The sequence below is a fragment of the Pleurodeles waltl genome, chromosome 2_2 (genome assembly GCF_031143425.1).
Source record: "Pleurodeles waltl isolate 20211129_DDA chromosome 2_2, aPleWal1.hap1.20221129, whole genome shotgun sequence".
Classification (NCBI taxonomy): domain Eukaryota; kingdom Metazoa; phylum Chordata; class Amphibia; order Caudata; family Salamandridae; genus Pleurodeles; species Pleurodeles waltl.
The window spans coordinates 1,021,902,940-1,021,922,376 of NC_090439.1; positions in this window are offsets into that span (position 1 = coordinate 1,021,902,940).

The following is a 19,437-nucleotide window of genomic DNA, read 5'->3' on the forward strand; positions in this document are numbered from 1 at the left end:
CTTGGGTGCAGGGTACTAGTCAGTGGATGCCCCAATATGCCAGTGTAGACATTGCTGCATGGTCCAGCTTAGGTAATTGGGTGAAATGCATGTTTTTGACAGCTAGGTAGGTGGCTTTCCATGGCAGACAGGGCTAAGTTGGTGTCAATTGGCATGCAGATGGCAGTATTTGGTCCTACCTGCTGTGGTACTTAGTCAATGGTATGCCAGGGTGGTCCATACTGCCCATTATCACTCTCAGTGTGTGACAGTGATGTGTATGCCGCCTGTGCTGTTGGTGTTGTGATTGACCCTGTGCTCCCTTTCTTTCTCCCCATCTCTCCTTTTGTCATCCTGTCCATGTGTATATTAGCATCATCTGGCTAAGGAGCAGGGGCACCGGTGAGTGAGGGAGCTGCATCCCACCGGACCCTGGAGGCAGAGTCCACTGACGCTGAGGGGACTAGAGGGACGGAGGGCGAGGGGAGCACCACGGAGGGGGCAGGAATTGGCTGATTCTTCCTCCAATTGGAGCTCCCTGGTGGTGGCAGACCCCTCTGGGACCACCATGGCTACAGGTTCTACCGCCACCCCGTACCAGCACCACCCTCCCAGTAGCCCCCAATGAGTTGCTCGCTCACCTAGGAGGGTGGGCATCTCCTTTGCCCCAGGCACCTAAGGCCCTGCCCCAGTCAGCCCTACTGCCCTCAGTTAGGAAGCTATTCACCTCCTGAGATCCATCTCTGTAGGGCAGTCAACCACAGTGAATGCCATCCAGAGCTGGCATTCCAGATGCAGCAATGCAATGCTTTCCTGGAGGGCACTCACGGTGGCTTGGCGGCACTACAGAGATCGTTTTAGGCTTTGGCCTCTTCATTGACGGCAGCCAGTGTCCCTGTTTCTTCTGTTCCCCCTCCAACTACTACTTCCCAGTCCCAGTTTCCTCACCCCAAACCTATCCCACGCACACATTCTCACAAGCAGGCACACAGACAAGACTCGCACAGACAAACACAGGCAGCACACTTCAGTCCACAAGCACTCACACAGCCAACACACATATGCACACACAACATCATCTACTGCCTCCACTGTCCCCCGTTCTCCTCCCTCACAGTCACATCCTCACTCACACCTGCATTCACTGTATCAACAGTGCCTGAAACTGCTACCTGCACAGCCTTGCCCACAGTCACCACAACAGCAGACCCGCAGACATGCACCCCACACACCACATGCGCAGTCACCACCACAACCACCGCCACTTCATGCAGCACACCCACCTCACTTGCAGACACTACCACAACATCCATCCACACATCCTGTTTGACCTCCCCCACCCTGTCTGCCCCTCCTCCAGAGACACAAATACGCTCGCACTCAGACCCCCAATAGACGCACATTGTCCATGCACCTGCACCTAAGTCCAGCACACCTTTCCCTCCTACAACCACTCCCTCTACCTCCACTCCCATCCTTCCTCCCACATCCCGTCCCATTGGCCCTAAGAAGCTTTTCCTTTCCTGCATTGACCTCTTTCCTCCCCCTCACCACTCCGCCCTTGCCGTAAGAGGATGATCCTAACTCCCAGTCCAGTCCCTCCAGCACCCAGTCTGCCCCTGTTCCACCCCCAAAGTCTTCAGCTGCCACGAAGGGGCACATAAGTGTGACGCCGGCCCCCCTCCCCAAGGACATTCCTCTGCCCCCAAAACAGAGGGCTAAAGTGCTGCTCCCTCCCAAACAAAAAGCCAAAACCAAGGATCCACCTCCAAAACCAAAGACCAAGGAGACCCCTTCTAATGGGAAGCAAAACCCCCCACCCACTGAGGTGCCAGGCCATTTCCAACATGATGCTCCTGAACAGTGGAGGTCCGATGTTGTCAGGAGTCAAGTTGGGGCTTGGACTTTGTTTGTGGGCATTACAGACATTGAACCGGCTATTGGGCCTGCATGTAAATATGCAGTTCTGTATTTGTTGGATTTGGGCTTTTCATCGAACAGGATTGCAGTGGTTGGAACAGAGGGATGTGTCCTGGCTTTTTTTGCTCCTGGGTCCCGTTTAAGTTTATTTACTCTGCAGCTGGTTCTGGGTGTGTGGTGTGGGTGTATGGTGTGTGTTGTGCTTGTGTGTGTCACTCTCCCCTCCCTCCCTCCATACCTTGTGTGATAGGCAGCTGTACTCACAATTGTCGTCTTCGTGGGTGTTGGTGCTCCAGGATGGCCATGGCGTGGTACTGCATCGCGAAAGCATGTAGTTCAGGTTCCATGGCAACTGCAGACTCCTCTGTGTCCCTGGAGGTGAGTGTCTCCTTTTATATGATGTGGCTTTGCTACCGCCCGGAAATCCTGGTGGTGTGCTATGTAATAATATGGTGGGCAGATCCTTGTCTTCCGCCCGCTTGTAGGTGGCTACTGCCATGCTCTGTGGTCATAACACACTGTTGGTTCGTGTGGTACATTGGCTGTCTATGGGAGGGATCCCCGCCATTGTCATTATTTGGTGGTCATTACCTCCAGCCTGGCGACGGTACTACCGCAATTGCCGGCGTGGCGGTTACCTGCCTGCAAAGGTCATAATGAGGGCCTATATCTGCAGTTCCATAGCTCTGGCCTGAGTTCTGTGCTCAATGCAGTTGTGCACATCTCCTTAATACTAAACACTCCTCTAAAGTCTTTGCAACAGTTTTATGGTGACTCTTTGAAGTATAAGTACTTCTAAATGCAGTTCAATTTACATGATATATAATTCACATGTCATCTGGCTTCGTTGATGTCATGCATGGTTTCCTAACGGCTGGGATAGAGTTGCTTTAACAATACCTTTGGTAAATTACAACATGGTAGGCTGGGATGCTTTTAAGCAAGAGATTACCTGTATATTTGACTGGCAAGAGCTAGACCTGTCAGCCTTAGAGTTGTCTTTCCTTAAATGTTTAGCCTTCCTCATCCATTTTTGCTGATCTCGTTTTTGCTGGCTTTAAGACTTTGCACATGTTACCACTGCTAACCAGTGCTACAGTGAATGTGCCCACTCCTTAAAACATGGTAACATTGGCTTATCCCCAGTTGACACACTTGTTTCACCTGTAAGCCTCTACTGAAGGTAAAACATGTACTTTTAAGTTGTACATGTCCTGGTGATTCGTTTTTCACTACTGCAAGGCCTACCTTCCCTAGACTAACATTGAAGATACCTTATTACATTTAATAGGCTGTAATTTCCAATTGGGAGTGGGTAAGCAATTCATGTTTGGTGCCTTTCATTGTAATGAAATATCCTAAAATTATGGTGACGTCGGATTTTAAATTACAATTTCCAAAATGTCACTTTTAAAAAGTTTGAATATTCCTGCCTTAGCCATTTAGTGGCTATAGTCTGTACCTGGGTCACGGACTGGGTGTTGCTGACAGTTGAGGTTTATGATCTCTTCTACACAGCCGCACACAATAGGGAGCAGAGGTGTGTCTGGAAGGGCCGACACTTCAAAGATAGGAGGGAGGAGCTGGGCACAGCACCACTTACTCTTGAATAGGCTATGTCCTGCCTACACACAATGACTGCATACCTCCTGCAGTTAGTTTGGAGCCAGGGCAGGGAAGGCAGGATGCCTGTGGACTTCAACCTCTAGAAGCTTCTCCCCCACTTCAAAAGCACAACTCAATATAAATAGCGAACTTCAGACACCACCTCCTCAGTACACTTCTGGACCTGTGAATACTCTACCATAAGAAGGACTGCTGTGCTGCTGAAAGGACTACCTTGCTGGACTGCTGCCTTGCTGTGCTGACCTGCTGCCTGCTGGCCTCTTGCCTGAAGTGGAAGGACTGGACCTACATCACTTGAACCCAGAACCTCAGAGTGACACTAACGGTTACTTAGCTGGCCCCCTGATCTGAAGTCTCAGGGACAGAAGGCTCCAACAATCTTGGCCCAGCACCTGGATTCTGCCATGCGTGAGTCTACCCTGCCAAGTGGTGCCATCCTAGACCTGGACCCTTGGGCGTGGGCTTGAGGTGCTCTGCCAGCCTCGTTGGATCCAGCGGAACCAACACATCTCCTCTCCTCTGAGACGCAACCCAGAACAGAGCTGATGCATCGCTGCTGATGCATGGATCCAAACCACTGCAAAGATTAGCATTGTGCCGTAGCCCGCTTCCACTTCAGAACAGCCACTGCACGATGCATCCTTGGTGCAGGCCCTCACATTTTCATTGCAGGCAGCCTCGACAATGACGCATGCCCGACTCTGTATTTCACAACGCAAACCCTCGTCAATGGGATTTTCCATGGCAACACAGCAGAGCCGCATTTTGGAACTGACGGATCGCTTCAGCTGCATGATACATTTTCCATGCGGATCCTCACAATACTCTGCAAAGCAGCATTAAGCTGCCAAGTTCAGTTGTCCTGACTTGGTCCTTGTAGCTAGCCCACTCCCCATTGCAGTTGGTCTGAATTTTGGACTTTGTCCTGATTCAGCATGACCAGATATCCACAGTTTGTGCTTTCTGTCTTTTTGGCGCTAGTTTTACTACAATCTCTAAAAATGGATGTCCATGGTTGTACTGATTGGATTTCTGTTGTTCTAGTCTTTTATTTATTCAAAAGTGTGTTGTCACTGTATTGCCTATGAGTTAAGACTGACTGGTCTGCTCCAAGCTACCCAACGGTTGAGCACAGGATAATTTAGGGTTTGCTTCCGACTAAGCCCTGAGAAGAATTGTGGTTGTTGCTTGTGAAAGGGTTTAACCCCCCCCCCCCCCTTCAGCCGATAACCCAATATTTTACAGCAAGCAGTGGCCCAGGCTTTGAATAATGAGCAATTCTATATGTGGCAATGATCCCCGGATGTGGCCTATGCTTAAAAGGAAATGACCTAAAGGTAAAATGTGCTTCTCTATTGGATGGTGGGTTGTGGAACAAAACCAGGAATCTGTTAGTTCAACTTGTTGCCCAACTTGCTTTGTACAAAGATGATGGATTTTGTATTACATTTAAGATACCGAGTGCATGAAAAAGGCAAATGAGAAAAGGTACACTTGTTTATATGCTGTGTATTGTTCACTTATTGAATGTTGTATGGAACTTGTTTTCTGAAACAAACATTTATGATGATGATACTCATAGGCAAGATGGACAGCACTGATTCTCCATTTTGACTGGTTCTAAAATTTGCAGACACAGGCATCAGGCAAAACGAGTTCTAAAGAACCGATACAGTCAATGTAAATAAGCTCTGTCTAGTGTCCAATCAAAGAAAGGACGCAGCAGAAATCATAAATTAATTAGTTACGTCCATGCAGGGTAGTCATTCCATATATGAATGTCAGAACAAACTCAAGAAAGGTATGTGAGGAAGCTCCCCAGTCTAACAGAAGAGAGGGTTTTGCCAAACAATCACCTTTCTTTCTTTGAATCTAGCTCAGATGACTGATCCTAAAGTCCCACTTTTAGAAATGGGGTCTTTCTTTGGCAGTCAGGTTGCCCCCTGTCCAAGCAAGGAGCCTCACTCTAGTCAGGGTAAAAGACAATCACCCACAGCTAACCCCTGCTTACCCCCTTGGAAGCTTGGCATGAGCAGTAGGCTTAACTTCAGAGTGCTAGGTGTAAAGTATTTGTACCAACACACACAGTAACTTAAAGAAAACACTACAAAATGACACAACACAGGTTTAGAAAAATAGGAAATATTTATCTAAACAAAACAAGACCAAAGCGACAAATATCCACAAAACACAAGTCAAGTTATCAATTAAAAAGCAAAAAGAGTCATTATGTAGTTTAAAACACACACTAACACTGTTAGGGTGAAAATGTACCGTGGGTGTGTCAAAAATAACCCAGCACGGGCAAGTGTGCGTCAAAAAGGGCTGGCGATGAATCAATTTCACTTCACAAGCGAGACCTTGCGTTGTTTCTCCTTTCGTCGGGTTGGGATGCATCGTTTCTTCTCTCTGCAGGAGAGCGATGCATCGATCCGGTCAGCACTCTCGGGTCCAGGCAGGCCTTGCGTTGTTTTTACACGCCCAGCGATGTTTGCGTCAGAAATCCAGCAGCACGATGGTGTGAAAACCACGCAGCACGGGTTGCGATCTCACCAGCCTCCGTCAGCGATGCTGCACGTCGTTTCTTCAGCTCCATGCGTCGATTCTTCGGTCACGTTACAGGCGAGCGTCGATTTTTAGCCGCGAAGCCTGCGGTGTGTCAATTTCCCAGCTGCAGATTGGAGTTGCGTCGATCTTTTCCCCGCACAGCGCTCTGTGTGTGGATTTCCTTGTCTTTAGGCTGCCAGCTTCTCCTTTTAGGGTCGCAGGAACTGGATGGGCACCACAGGGCAGAGTAGGAGTCTCTCCAGAAGCTCCAGGTGCTGGCAGAGAGAAGTCTTTGCTGTCCCTGAGACTTCAAACAACAGGAGGCAAGCTCTAAATCAAGCCTTTGAAGAGTTCTTCTCAAGATGGAAGGCACACAAAGTCTAATCTTTGCCCTCTTACTCTGGCAGAAGCAGCAACTGCAGGATAGCTCCACAGAGCACAGGCACAGGCAGGGCAGCTCTTCTTCCTCAGCTCTTCAACTCTTCTCCAGGCAGAGGTTCCTCTTGGTTTCCAGAGGTGTTCTAAAGTCTGTGGTTTTGGGTGCCCTTCTTAAACCCAATTTCTCCTTTGAAGTAGGCCTACTTCAAAGCAAAGTCGCTCTTGAATGTGAAATCCTGCCTTGCCCAGGCCAGGCCCCAGACACTCACCAGGGGGTTGGAGACTACATTGTGTGAGGGCAGGCACAGCCCTTTCAGGTGTGGGTGACAACTCCTCCCCTCCCTCCTAGCACAGATGGTTCATCAGGAAATGCAGACTACACCCCAGCTCCCTTTGTGTCACTGTCTAGTGTGAGGTGCAACCAGCCCAACTGTCAAACTGACCCAGACAGGGAATCCACAAACAGGCAGAGTCACAGAAATGGTATAAGCAAGAAAATGCTCACTTTCTAAAAGTGGCATTTTCAAACACACAATCTTAAAATCAATTTTACTAAAAGATGTATTTTTAAATTGTGAGCTCAGAGACCCCAAACTCCACATGTCCATCTGCTCCCAAAGGGAATCTACACTTGTAGGAAAGTACCATCTTGCCTGGCACGTTACCCCCATTTGTGCATGTATGTAAGTTTGTTTTTGCCTGTCTCACTGGGATCCTACCAGCCAGGACCCCAGTGGTCATAGTTTGTGGCCTGAATGTATGTACCTGTGTAGTGACTAACTGTGTCACTGAGGGTCTGCTAACCAGAACCCCATTGCTTATGCTCTCTCTGCCTTTAAAATTGTCACTATAGGCTAGTGACCATTTTCAACAATTCTAATTGGCACACTGGAACACCCTTATAATTCCCTAGTATATGGTACCTAGGTACAGCATTTCTTTTGCCACCCAAAGGGAGCTCAGACAAATCTTACACAGGACTGCCACTGCAGCCTGAGTGAAATAACACACACGTTATTTCACAGCCATTTTCACTGCACTTAAGTAACTTATAAGTCACCTATAAGTCTAACCTTCACTTGCTGAATGTTAGGTGCAAAGTTACTAAGTGTGAGGGCACCCTTGCACTAGCAAAGGTGCCACCACATAGTTCAGGGCCATTTCGCCGGACTTTGTGAGTGCGGGGACACCATTACACGTGTGCACTACATATAGGTCAATACCTACATGTAGCTTCACAATGGTAACTCCGAATATGGCCATGTAACATGTCTAATTTCATGGAATTGTCCCCCCATGCCAAATATGGTATTGGGGTGCCAATCCCATGCATCCCCAGGGCTCCACTATGGACCCCGGGTTCTGCCAAACCAGCTCTCTGGGGTTTTCTCTGCAGCTACCGCTTTTGCCACCCCACAGACAGGGTTCTGCCCTCCTGGGGTCTGGGCAGCACAGTTCCAAGAAGGCAGAACAAAGAATTTCCTCTGAGAGAGGGTGTTACACCCTCTCCCTTTGGAAGTAGGTGTTAAAGGCTGGGGAGGGGTAGCCTCACCCATTCTCTGGAAATGCTTTGAAGCCCAGAGCTCCTCCAATGTGTCCCAGACCTCTGCCATCTTGGATCCAGAGGTGAGAGGGCACTCTGGAGGCCTCTGAGTGTCCAGTGCCAGCAGGTGACGTCAGAGACCCCTCCTGATAGGTGCTTACCTCACTAGGTGGCCAATCCTCCTCTGAGGGCTATTTAGGGTCTCTCCCGCAGGGCTTTTCCTCAGATAACGACTTGCAAGAATTCACCAGAGTTCCTCTGCATCTCCCTCTTTGACTTCTGCCAAGGATCGACCGCTGACTGCTCCAGGACGCCTGCAAAACAACAAAGTAGCAAGAAGAGTACCAGCGACATTATAGCGCTTAATCCTGCCGGCTTTCTCGACTGTTTCCTGGTGATGCAGTACTCTGGGACCCCTCTCATCCTGACAAGTGTGGCCCCTGGGACACAGGTGGTGGACCCACGTGGCCCAGACTGTCCAGTGGTCTAACTGTCCAAATTTGAAGGAGGTAAGTCCTTGCCTCCCCACTTCAGACAGTAATCCTGTGCACCGCGTGAACTGCAGCTGCTAGGGCTTCTGTGCACCTTTACAAGGAATCCTTCATGCACAGCAAAGCCCACGTCCCCAACACTCGGTCCTGCATTGCTCAACTCCCTGAGTTTACCTCCGGCTTCGTGGGACCCTCTTTTGTAGTGTTGAGATGACTGCTGTGCTCAGTCTTCTTGAACCCATGTTCAAGGACTTCTGCGGGTGCTACCTTCTTGTGCATGGGCTCTCTGCATTGCTGAGGGCCTCCTCTGTCTCCTCTCCCAAGTGGCAACATCCCTGTCCTTTCTGGGCCTGGGCAGTACCCATTTTCTTCAACCACAACTCATGCAGCTAGCAAGGCTTGTTTGCAGTCTTTTGCCAAGGAAACAACTCTGCATCCTCCAGCACTCCGTGGGGCATCTACTGCACAAAGGAGAAGTTCCTAGCACCTTTTGTTGTTGCAGAATCTTCAGCTTCTTCCACCTAGAGGCAGCCATTTTGCACCTTCATCTGGGGTTTAGAGGGCTCATGCCCCACCGGACACTTCCACAACTCTTGGACTTGGTCCCCTTCCTTTGGAGGTCTTCAGGTCCAGGAATCCATCTTCAGTGCTTTGCAGTCTGTTGTGGTCTTTGCAAAATCCTCTATCACGAGTTTTGTGTGTTTCCCATATACTGATACTAGGATTTACCGATTCATTATTGATTTACGAGGAGTCAGTAAGATTGTGATACCACAATATCCTGTGGTATCTGACATCACGACACTTCTTACTTTGGTTCCCCCGACAGCAACTACGTTCTCTGTGATAGACTTGAAGAATGCTTTCTTTTCGATCCCTATTCATCCTGACAGCCGATATTTGTTTGGTTTTACTTTGAATAAACGATCATATAGATTTTGCAGAGTACCTCAAGGCTATACAGAGAGTCCAAGTATTTATAGTCAAGCGTTAAAACGACAACTTGATTCTTTTATTTTGCCTGAAGCTGTGGCTCTCATACAATATGTCGATGACATTTTGTTGGCGGCTGATACCCCTGAGCAATGTGAAAAGTGAACTTTGTCCTTACTTTCTTTTCTTGCTTCACACCATCATAAAGTGTCACGAAAGAAATTGCAATATTGTAGACCAAAGGTAACCTATTTAGGTCACCTTTTGTCTAAGGAGGGCCGTGCACTTACATCAGATCGTATTCAAGCAATTTTAGACACACCAGTACCCTCTACTCAGAAAGATGTTCGGGCATTCTTTGGTCTTACTTCTTTTTGTAGGCAATGGATATTAGGGTTTTCACACATTGTCAAACCTTTGCTAGCACTTTTGACTGAAGATACTCCAATGCCCCTCCCATGGACAGATGAATGTGAGACTGCTTTCAGGCAGCTGCGACAAGCCCTTTGTTCCGCACCAGTGTTAGGTACTCCAGATTACATGAAGCCTTTTGCACTTTACGTACATGAGAAAGATGGATGTGCATTGTCAGATTTAGTACAGGCACATGGCGATAAGCAGCGTCCCTGTGCATATTTTTCAGTAGTACTTGATCCTGTCGATCGAACGTTGCCTGGGTGTTTCCATTCAGTTGCCGTAACCGCTGTGTCAATACGTCAGAGTGAAGGGATAGTTTTGTCACATAAGCTGTTGGTGTTAGTACCCCATGTGGTTGATGCTCTTTTAAATCAAACAAAGACACAACATTTAACTAGCGCCCGTATAACAGGATATGAGTTGACATTGCTGGCTCCTCACATTACACTGAAGAGATGTGCAACACTAAATCCAGCCACTTTGTTGCCATATCCGGTGACTCAGCCTCAGTCACAAGAAACACATGATTGTATATTCCTTACCGAAGCACAGACAAAGGGTCGTATTAATTTACAAGATACGCCCCTTTTAGATGTAGACGGGGAATTGTGGGTTGATGGGTCTTGATTGAAGTTGCCAGATGGTACTACCTCAGCTGCATATGCAATCACCACAATACACACGGTAGTGGAGACAGCTCGTATACCACAGAAGTCAGCTCAAGCAGCTGAACTAATAGCTTTGACACGAGCATGTGAGCTTAGTACTGACTTATGTGTGAACATTTATACAGACAGCCGCTATGCTTTTGGAGTGGCTAATGATTTTGGTTTGCTTTGGAAGGAGAGAGGCTTTCTCACATCCCACGGGATGCAGACAATGCACGGAGAATTAGTGCATAACCTCTTGACTGCATCGACATATCCAAAGAAACTAGCTATTGTGAAATGTAGTGCACATAAGAAAGTGACCGATAAGATAGGGCAAGGTAATGCTCTTGCAGACCGCCTAGCACGTGAGACTACGATGCAGGGAAGTACTACTTCTATGTATGTAGTGAAGTCACAAGCTGAACATTGGCATAATGCTAGACAAGACGTATTAGATATACAGAAATCTGCTTCTGTGAAAGAACGTGAGCAATGGTCTGAAGATGGAGAATTGGATGATGAGGGCTGTTGGCGGAATAAGCAGATGGATAAATGGAAATTGCCTATAGCTTTTGTACAACCTATGGTTCAGATGGCACATGGGCTGGCACATGTTGGAGCTTCAACAATAACGAAGTTGCTTACGCAAGTTTGGGAGCATTCAGAAATTTCCAGTACAGCTAAGAGAGTAGTACAGTCTTGTTTGATCTGTTTACAATACAATCCTGGAAAAGGGACACGTACTCCTGCGGGAGGGTTTGCTACACCAACTGCACCTTTTGAAGTTCTACAAATGGATTATATTCAGCTTCAACGCTGCAACAATTTAAAGTATGTCTTGGTGGTGGTATGTGCCTTCAGTAAATGGATAGAGGCGTATCCCACAAAGGATAATACTGCCATTACCACAGCGAAGGTGCTTTTGAAAGAATTTTTCCCTAGGTTTGGTGTTTGCAGACTTTTATGGAGTGATAACGGACCTCATTTTGTTGGGGAAGTTATTAAGTATGTCCTGAAAGGATTAGGGATCAAACAGAAGTTCCATGCGGTTTTCCACCCACAATCAGCAGGGTTGGTGGAAAGGTATAATGCTACTTTGAAGCTGAAGTTAGGGAAGATACAGGCTTCCACATCCTTAACTTGGCCGGATGCATTACCATTGGCATTATTGTCTATTAGGTCAGTGCCACACTCTCCACTCGGCCTTAGCCCATACAAAATAGTATTTGGGAGGCCAATGAATATTTGGGGAGTTCCTAAGCCAAAATCCGTATATGATGTACCTTGTGTCCTGATGAATGATTATTTGGCACAGTTAACCGACAATTTGGTTTCTATTCATCAACAGGTTCGAGAAGCACTTCCTGACAGATCTACAGGTGAAGGCCATGAACTCCGACCTGGTGACCAGGTGATGATTAAGTCTTTTGAAAGATCAAGCAGCTTGGAACCAAGGTGGCGAGGCCCAGAACAGGTGCTCCTTGCGACAAGGACAGCAGTTCGAGTGACGAACCGAAAGAATTGGGTCCATAGTACTCACTGCAAGAGAGAGCTACCTACCTTGGTGGAACCTGCTGTGCTGACCGATCATCGAGAGATTTTGACTACGGAGAAAGGCCGTGCTATGTCACCTGACGAATCTGCAGAGGTCTTCCCGGACCATACGACTTCTGGAGTGTCACGATATAATTTGAGACCGAGGAAAGAATCTGAAAATGTTTTGAAAAAACTGGTTGAGCTACCGCCCTGGGTTAGTGAAAAGGAGAGCCAATGTGGCAAGGGGGGGATCAGCCATGCATTAGAGTAGTGACACCCGTCTTGGCCCGTGGTGAAGAAATCAGCGGCTGCCCAGGGATAAGAGCTCCAACAATTGTTTTTAATCCATTTCTGAAAGGGTCGATTATCACTGTTGCTAAAATGAATAACAAACTGATCATTAGTACTATGGGGTTTGTTGTTGTTTTGGTGGCTACAGCAACAATCACCTGGTTTGTTGAAAAGAAGGCTCCTGCTCGTGAGTTTTTTGTTGCCACTACTCCAGTACCAGAGGATCAGTATTACTTTACACTTCCCTATCAGGAGCAGAAGCACCGTCAATCGTACTTCAATAATACTTTCATTCAGATGTTGCATCATACTCATAATGCTACAAATACTACTAACTGTTGGGTATGTGGAATGATACCTGCGCATCAAAAGAAAGGAGGAACACCTTTCATTCCTCTTCCTTTTTCACACAATGGTTCTTGTCAAGCTTGGTACACGCTTTTGTTTGCATCTGGAAAACGTACAGAGGGCAGACTTCTTTTTCGCCTTAATAAAGTATGCTACCAAGACAAAGATGGGTATCCCCAAGCCAAAGGAACTAAATGGGAATGGGAAGAGTATCAACCGAACAATGTTTCAATACCATATGTCTTCACAAATATAAGAGACTCTGACAAGAAAGAACAATTTGTGATTTCTGTTACAAAAACTAAAGCAGATTTATGTATACATAGCATTGGGCGATTTGCAGTAGGGATAAGCGATTGTACCTTGATTTTAACTATTGAGGGTGTAAATAATAGTAGTTTTACAGCTTCACATAATACATATTTTATTTGTGGTAACTATGGATATTACCAACTACCTGTTGGGTGGTCAGGTGTGTGTTATGTATCTTTTATATTACCCCCTGTGTTTTTGGCCCCTGCATCATATCACCGAGATTTAAAACTGTTCAATGACATCATTATCAATAAATATAAAAGGGAAATAAGTACAAATGAGGTAGACCAAACGGATACTAGCCTGCAACAATATGTTGATTTTAATTTAGGATTGTTCCCCTTTGTGGGTGCTGCGTTAAACAGTAGGAAAGTGAGATGATTGACTAGGGTTGTGGAAGCTGTAACCAATCAGGCAGCTCTGGCACTTGGGAATATTACTGAGGAGCTCCAAATTGCGATGTGATATTAGCTGACCGAGGTGGTGCATGTCGCATCATCGGTAGTAGTTGCTGTGTTTTCATTCCCGATCACTCACCTTCAGTATATGATGCAATATCTAAATTGCATAACATTGCTGCAGAAATCCACACAGAGACTGGTACTTGGACTTTTTCTGGATGGTTTTGGGCTCTTGTTTCCGCCTGGGGCTGGAAACTACTGACTATCCTGTGTGTAATGACTGCAATATTTTTCACATGCTGTATCTGTATTCAGTGTGGTCCAATGTTCTGCTCCATGTGTATTACTGCTTGTATGCCTACCAAAAGAAATATTACAGAAATGAAAGCACAACAAATGTTAGATAAAGAAATAGCTGAAATGATGAGCATAAATATACAAGATGAATATTTAGATTATCCCAGAAAGACAAATGTCTTCAGCTAATGCTGAAAGGGTCGTCTGTTGTAGTTTAGCAGCGATTAGATTAAGCATTAGCAGAAGACATCTTGTATTTGTAACTATTGTGAACATTTCGTGGAATCCATTTTGTATTCATGGCAGCCATTTTCTCTGCCACATGCTGCCATGTGCTCACCATGTGCTCTGTCCTACCTTTCTGTTAACTACTCTTGAAATCTGCCTAGTGACAAGTTATATTTAGCATCTCCCACTTTCGCACATGCTCAGTAAGGTCTGCAGCTGTTAGTCCCTGAAAACTGTTAGCTCCTCCTACCTGTCGACTGTGCATTTTCCACATGACCTTACATGTATACAAGTCTTGCTTCTATAATTGTACCACCTCCTTTTAGCCCCTGCGTGGGTATAAAAGGACCATGCTCTCTCAGTTCAGTGTGCTACTTCAGACATTACCTAAGGGTGCTGTTTGAACTGTAGTACCACCTCATGAGGTTAATAAACTTTGTCTTTTATTTCAGTTCCTGCGCCAACTTCTTCCTACATGGTCTGAGGACTTTGTGCAGAGAAAGGTGAACCCCTTGCACTAGTAGGCCTTGCTGAGGCTTACTTCAACACGGATGCCAGGCACCCCAAAGAACAATTTAGTGATAGCCAAAAGGTGCACCCATGTCTGCTGCACTTGTGAGTGTTGTTTAAGACCGGATTCATCATGGTAGGTGGACACCAGCCTCCACCAAAGATTTACACCATGACCACTGTGCTGAAAAACTGCAAGGCATGCATTGCCTGTCGCGCCGCGCGGTGCGGCGCGAGCCGAGAGCTCGACTTCGGCCGGGCGTTCGGCTCGGGCCGCGCACCGCGTTATTAAGACGCGGCGCGCCCCCAGCCTCTCCTGCGCGTTTCGAGGCCCCAGATTTGCTTGGGGCCTCGTTCTTCCTTCTGCCTTTCACTGTCCCAGGGGTCTCTGAACCCTCTTACCTGTTTTTCTTCGTTTCCTTGTCCTTTCTTCTGTTTGCAGTCTGTTGTGTGCCTTTCTTTATGTCTTTTCCTCCTTCCCAGATTCCTGTGCTTTCCCAGCATTCCTTGTTCCCTATTCTCTATGGTTCCTCTACTATTCTGTTCTATATATTGTTTCCCTATCTAAGATGGTGTCCTTTTACTTCCTGTGGGTCACTTCCTGTTTGTTGGTATATAAGGGCTGTGTTTTTCCTCTTTCCTTGCGCTGCAACACTTTCTGCTCAGTTGGTGTCTTCGCTCCTGATTTCCTTGCCTTTTGGTTTTGGACTCAGCATTCTGTGTTTTCTGAATTTTGCTCCTTTTGGATTCCTGTTTGTTTGTTCTTGTTTTTCTCCAGGACTTTTCCTGTTTGGAGGTTTTTCCCCTTTGGAAGGGGTTTTTTCCCTCTGGCGCTACTTTCTGAAGGGCACGGTCTGTTCTTGGTGTCTCCATTGCCTACAGCACCGTGGCTACCAGAAAGAGTCGCCCCTTTTTGGGCCAAAGTCGAACATTGAAGATTCACGCCACCAGATCTGCAAATTCCAGGCGCAAGCAGCACGTGAGTCGTGACAGATTGCAGCGCCTAACCATTCCGACGTCCTCAAACACCATGGATAATACAGTGGCGGCTGCTGCAGATCCGGAGCAATCTCTGTTAACCACGATTCAGCAACAAGCCCAGGAGTTGCAACAACTACGTAATGAAAATGCTGCGTTACGACAGGCTTTGGCCCTCCGCACCAGTGATGTTCCGACAATCTCCGCTTCTACCCCTTGTTTCTCTGGTGAACCAACCAAGCTTCGCGAGTTCTTGGATGCTTTAACGGTGTATTTCGCCTTCCGACCTACTCAATTCTCCCACGACAGGACCAAGGTGGGTTACCTTATCAGTGCCTTATCCGGCCCAGCCTTGGCCTGGGCAACCCCGATGGTGTCCTCCGACGACCCTGTATTGTCAGACTATTCCGCCTTTGTGAGTCGCTTCAAACAAATGTTTAGCCGTCCTGGATTGGAAGCCTCCGCTGAAGAAGCCTTGTGCGACATCCAACAAGGCTCCCAAGACGTCCTGCAATATATAACCCGTTTTCGTCAGCTGGCGGCAGAGACCACTTGGGTGGAACGTACTCTGGTAACATTATTTCGTAGAGGACTCAAAGAAGAAATAAAGGATGAACTAGTGCATTCTACCAGAGCGGAAGATCTTCGTGGCCTGATGGATCAAGCACTGTCCATCGAATATCGTCTTCAGGAACGGAGATCGGAAAAGAAAAGGAGTAGAGGGTTTACCCAGCCAAGTAGCTCACGTGCATACCTGCAGCGTTCCGAGGAACCTCGCACTCCTGCTAGAGACATCGAAGGGGAACCCATGCAGGTGGATACTACCCGAGGTCCGCTCTCTGCTAGTGAACGAGAAGACAGACGCAAGAGAGGGTTGTGCCTGTATTGTGGTTCTGCTGGTCACATACTCCGTACCTGTCCAGTACGTCCGTCCAGACCTTCGGGAAACGCCACCTCCCGTCCTCTGTAAGAAGGGAGGGGACGGGATCTACAGCTATACCTTCCATCAGCTCCTTTAATGACAATACAACTGCCTTGTTCATCTTTCCTGTCCTGTTACAACTTCCTGACGGTCGTCAAGAAAAGACTATGGCATTACTAGACTGTGGTGCTAGTGGTATATACATGGACAAGACATGGGCTGCTGCTAACCTAGTTCCTACACAAGCAAAAGAAGTACCCGAACAGGTACACACTGTGGATGGATCTTTGATATCCTCTGGTCCTGTAGACACCACTACCCTGATGTTAAGTCTACAGGTGGGAAACCATCAAGAACACATCTCCTTCGATCTTATTACGTCCCCTAACCATACCATCATTCTTGGAATTCCGTGGCTCATTAGACATAACCCATATATAAATTGGGTTACCCGGACAGTCTCTTTGTCTTCGCAATTTTGTCACGAGAACTGTTTTACTTCCGACAAGTATTGGTCTCCGAAAAGATCCTTAGCTACTGAAGGTGCCACTGGTATGTCCATTAATACGGTCCAAGGGGTCCCAGACCACTATTTGGAGTTTCAGGATATTTTCCAAAAACCGTCAAAACCTGTGCTACCTCCACATCGAGAATATGATTGTGCAATTCCATTAGAACCCGGCACAATTGTTCCTTTTGGGAGGATGTACTCCCTCACGGAACCCGAAAGGGAAGTTCTAAAGGAGTATCTGGACGAAAATATACAGAGTGGTCTTATTGTTCCATCGTCGTCTCCGGCTGGGGCCCCTCTCTTTTTTGTGCCCAAGAAGACTAAGGATCTTCGTCCGTGCCTGGATTTTCGAGGTCTGAATAAAATCACCATTAAGGATCGTTATCCTTTGCCTCTCATCAGGGACATACTGGAAGCAATCAGAGGGGCCCAACGTTTTACTAAATTGGATTTACGAGGAGCCTACCACCTTTTACGCATAAGAGAAGGCGACGAATGGAAGACAGCATTCAGGACCCCATTTGGCCATTTTGAATATAGGGTTATGCCGTTTGGTCTTACTAACGCCCCGGCAATCTTCCAGAGATTTATGGACTCAGTGTTTTCAGACCTACTTAATCAGACAGTCGTGATCTACCTAGATGACATTCTTATTTATTCTAGAAATCCTGAACTCCATACTTCCCATGTGAAACAAGTTCTTCAAAGACTTCGTGATCATCAACTATTTTGCAAACCAGAGAAATGTGAGTTCGACATAACGGAAGTCAAATATCTGGGCTATCATTTAAGTTCCACCGGCATAGCTATGGATCAAGAAAAGGTACAAGCTATCCTAGAGTGGCCTTCTCCTTCTACCATAAAAGAAACACAATGTTTCCTAGGTTTAGCAAACTTCTATCGACAATTCATTCTAGACTTTGCCAGTCAGACTAGCCACATAACTCACACCTTAAAGAAGGACAATTTAAAGAAGGGGTTTGTCTGGACTGAGGCTGCTGAAGCAGCCTTTCAAAGCTTAAAGAGAGCCTTCACCCAAGCCCCCATCTTAAGACATCCAGATACCACCAAGCAATTTATAGTAGTAACTGATGCTTCTGAGAGAGCCATCGGAGCTGTCTTACTCCAACGACAAGAGGATGATGGCCTTGAACATCCTGTTTTCTATTTGTCTCATATCCTTTCCACAGCTGAACAACATTATTCCGTACTTGAAAGGGAATTATTGGCTCTGAAAACAGCCTGCCTTGAGTGGAGGCAGTTTCTGATGGGTTCCAAGGAACCATTTGAGGTGAGGACAGACCACCGTAATTTACAATGTTTAAGAAATTTTGTATGCCAGAATAGTCGTCAGGCCCGCTGGGCCTTTTTCTTCAGTCAGTACGATTTTTATATTACATATATTCCAGGATCTCAAAACATTCTGGCTGATGCTCTGTCTCGCCGATATCCAGAGTGTTCTCCTTCCTCATCCCAGTATCTTCTAGAACCCAGTAAGATCATTGGAGTGGCTCAGTCTTTCCTGGAAGAAGTACAACAAGAATACGCCAACCTATCGGACCATGACATAGAAGAACTAAGACCATTATTGTACAAAAGACAAGGATATTTTTATTACCAAGACCTGATATTCCTCCCTACAAACAAGGTGCAAAAGAAAGCATTACAAATGTGCCATGATTCCCCTGTAGCTGGTCACAGAGGCATCAAGGCCACACAAGAATTACTTTCACGATTTTTTTGGTGGCCTACCTGGAAACTGGATGTGGAAAGATACGTTCAGGCCTGTCCCATATGTGCCCAAGTCAAAATACCTCACACCAGACCGGCAGGATTACTACAACCTTTGCCTGTTCCATCGGCCCCATGGCATACTATCTCTACTGATTTTATGTGTTCGCTCCCACCATCAGCAGGAAACCGGGTTATCATGGTCACAGTGGATTCTTTCACAAAGATGGCTCATTTCACTGGCCTAAAAAAGCTGCCTACTTCCCAAGAACTAGGTCAAATATTCATAGATCATGTCTTCCGTCTCCATGGACTTCCACATACCATAATCTCTGATAGAGGACCTCAGTACATCTCCCGATTTTGGAAGCATTTTTGTAAAACACTGAATATGAATAGAGCCCTGTCTTCAGGGTTCCATCCTCAGACCAACGGACAGACTGAGCGTCTGAACCAAGGACTAGAGCAATATCTTCGATGCTTTTGCAATTCTACCCAAAGTAACTGGAGCACTTACCTCTCTTTAGCTGAATTTTCCTACAATAACTCAGTCCATAGTGCCTCCAAGGTCACTCCCTTTTTCTGTTCCTATGGTTTTCATCCTACCTCTTTCCCTACTTCTCCACAATCCAACTCTCCTCTACCTGCTATTAACTATTTCTCCAAACGCCTTCTCCAACTCCATAAACTAATTCGATCTAATTTGTTACATACCAAGAGGTATATGAAGAAGGCTGCAGACAAGAGACGTACAACCAATCCAAATTATCATCTGCAAGATAAAGTCTGGCTCTCCTCCAAATTCTTGCCCTCACGTCTCTCTCAAAACAAGTTCACACCTCGTTACTATGGGCCTTTCCGTATTCTCCAGTTGGTCAATCCTGT